At 30.9% G+C, this 2,351-nt stretch overlaps 2 protein-coding genes across 2 annotated transcripts in view; one reads left to right on the top strand and one right to left on the bottom strand.

The window, feature by feature from the left end:
* LOC105268569 (uncharacterized) overlaps positions 1–2,351 on the bottom strand; it is a gene marked incomplete at its 3' end in the record, with an annotated part of 5,333 nt that overhangs the window by 1,572 nt on the left and 1,410 nt on the right.
* LOC105268571 (ERAD-associated E3 ubiquitin-protein ligase HRD1B) overlaps positions 1,926–2,351 on the top strand; it is a gene marked incomplete at its 3' end in the record, with an annotated part of 4,090 nt that continues 3,664 nt past the window's right edge. The window contains 1 exon segment of the mRNA XM_011308238.1: positions 1,926–2,082.

Here is a 2,351-nt window from a genome sequence, read left to right as displayed (position 1 = left end):
ATTTTTTCCGCTTTATCGATTTGTCATTAAACAATTTTCCGTTTTTTAAATAATTTTCATCAGAAAAATCCCAGTTTTAACAGCAATAAATCGGAGAATCGAGATTAAATAACTACTGATTAATAATTACTGAACAATAACAATAATTACCATTATTAATATATTATTGAATTATTATTAATTATTATTGTTTGGATTATTGGGGAAGAATGAGTTGTGGGTTTTATTTTGTCGGATGGGAAAAATCGAGGCGTCCGAGGGGAAGTCGTGAACGGAAATGTCGAAGAACACTCACATTAGGGTAAACATTACCCCCCCCCTCCTGTTTTTCGGAGAGGTTTAATGAGATTTTACTCCCCTCTGTTAAATTCAACAGCGAAAAAGAGGGGTTGACAGTGAAAATGTCAATTTACTCTCAATTCACTGACAGCTTTATCGCAAATCTTTAAATACCGAGAGACATTTCGAAATTGGAGTTATCATTATTTTATTCCCCAAAATTGTATTTTTAATGAGCCGTAAGTGATATCTCTTTGGATTCCAGTGGTGGGGGAGAATTGTTTGATAGCCAGTGGAAAAATTAATCAACTTTGATCCCAATTTGTGGGTGTAATTACGTAAATTATTACTTTGATTGCAATTGGTTTTTTGAGCGGTTGTAATTATTTTTTTTCTTTCATTGCGAGGTGATGAATTTGGGGGTGAGGGTGAGGCGGAAATTTTGGGGGGAAGGGGGGGAATTACTCCGGAATTTAGGGGGGAGGTGGAGTTCATTTTGTTTTGCTCGTTTCAGACTGATAAAATTTAGATAAAGAGTTTCTGCTTGAGATTATATTTTTGGGAATATCTTAATCCGAAGGAGAATTTTTATTTCGAGATCTAGAAATGTTTTGAATAAATATTTATCTCGAGGATTTGTTTACAAAAAAATCCACTCCAGATATTTTTCGGAGTATAAATAAATAAAAATGTAATAAAATAAAATTAAATGAATTCAATTGAATTATTGCAATAATTCCAATTGTTGGAATTGTTGGAATAGAAATTAAATAATGGAAAAGTCGGAAATCTGAATGAGAGATCCACAGAAAATTTGAAAAATTAATTATAAATCACGGGATGAAATTTTGAATAAATTTATTGGTATGAGATTTTATTTCTCGTCGGAGTTCTCTGGAATGGAAGCGAAATTTTTCTAATTTAAGAACGATTTGCACACGTAGGACAATGAACTCTGGAGGAGGAAGTCGAGGCTGTGAATTTCAGCTCTGATTTATGAGAATTAAAGAAAAAAATAACGAAAAAAGAGAAACTATTCTCAAAATCACAAGAATTCTACAAAAAAAATGAATGAATAATTAGAATAAATGAATAATTAGTTATTAATTCAGTAATTTAATTGGTTAATTAATTTTTTTGTGGCTAAATTGATGGAATGAAAAAATATGAATTAATAATATTTATAAATTTAAAAAATCAGCAATTCTACTTGAATCATCGGAAATTCAACGAATAAATAAACAATTCAAAGAGAATAATATAATATATATAATTTTCCATAATTTAGATAATATAAAAGATCAATTTTTATTAAAAAAATAATTAATGAATATTTTTATTGTCGAAATCTCAAAAATTTGATATTTGCAGAGAAATATTTGAAAATTTAACGGATCAGTATGGATTCCCCTAGATCTAGTGGTTCGTTATCTGTAAATCATTGAGTGGAATAATGAATGAAAATCCGGATGAGACGGAATAGAAAAGTATTCACCACCACGAGACCAACGATCGCGTGGCCGGAAAAACGCATCGCGAAAATTCGCGATTCGCCCACAGTCTCGTACGAGACAGACATGTATATAATATATAAACATCTAGATGAATTTAATTATAGATATTTCTCTTCACCCCTTGGATTTTCTCGGAGGTAGTCCTCCACGTCGCGTCAGTCTCCGACGAGTTCCTCAGCTGATCGCAGCCCCAAATCCAATTTTATCATTAAAATAGCCAAAATAATTTTTGCAGATTGCAGAAAAAATTTATTATTTAAATTCCAACCAGATATTTGCCGGACATTCGGTGAGTAATAAATTACCCATTCATTTAATCTGAATTAGATTAATTAATAATGATTGCGTCTTTTTATTTATTTTTGCGTCTCAAATAATCGGAGGATAAATTGTTTTATTTGGAAATTCTCTTGAAGTATTTCGTAAAAATGTGTCATTCGCGATGACTCACGTGTTAGTGCCATTGTCATTCCTAAGCAACAATAATTACCCGAGTCGCAACAAAATAAAAAACTTAAACAATCAAATAGTCAATAAATTAAATAAAATCATTCACAA

Source organism: Fopius arisanus, unplaced genomic scaffold (genome assembly GCF_000806365.1).
Source record: "Fopius arisanus strain USDA-PBARC FA_bdor unplaced genomic scaffold, ASM80636v1 scaffold00059, whole genome shotgun sequence".
Lineage (NCBI taxonomy): Eukaryota > Metazoa > Arthropoda > Insecta > Hymenoptera > Braconidae > Fopius > Fopius arisanus.
This window is presented reverse-complemented; position numbering and strand designations above follow the sequence as displayed.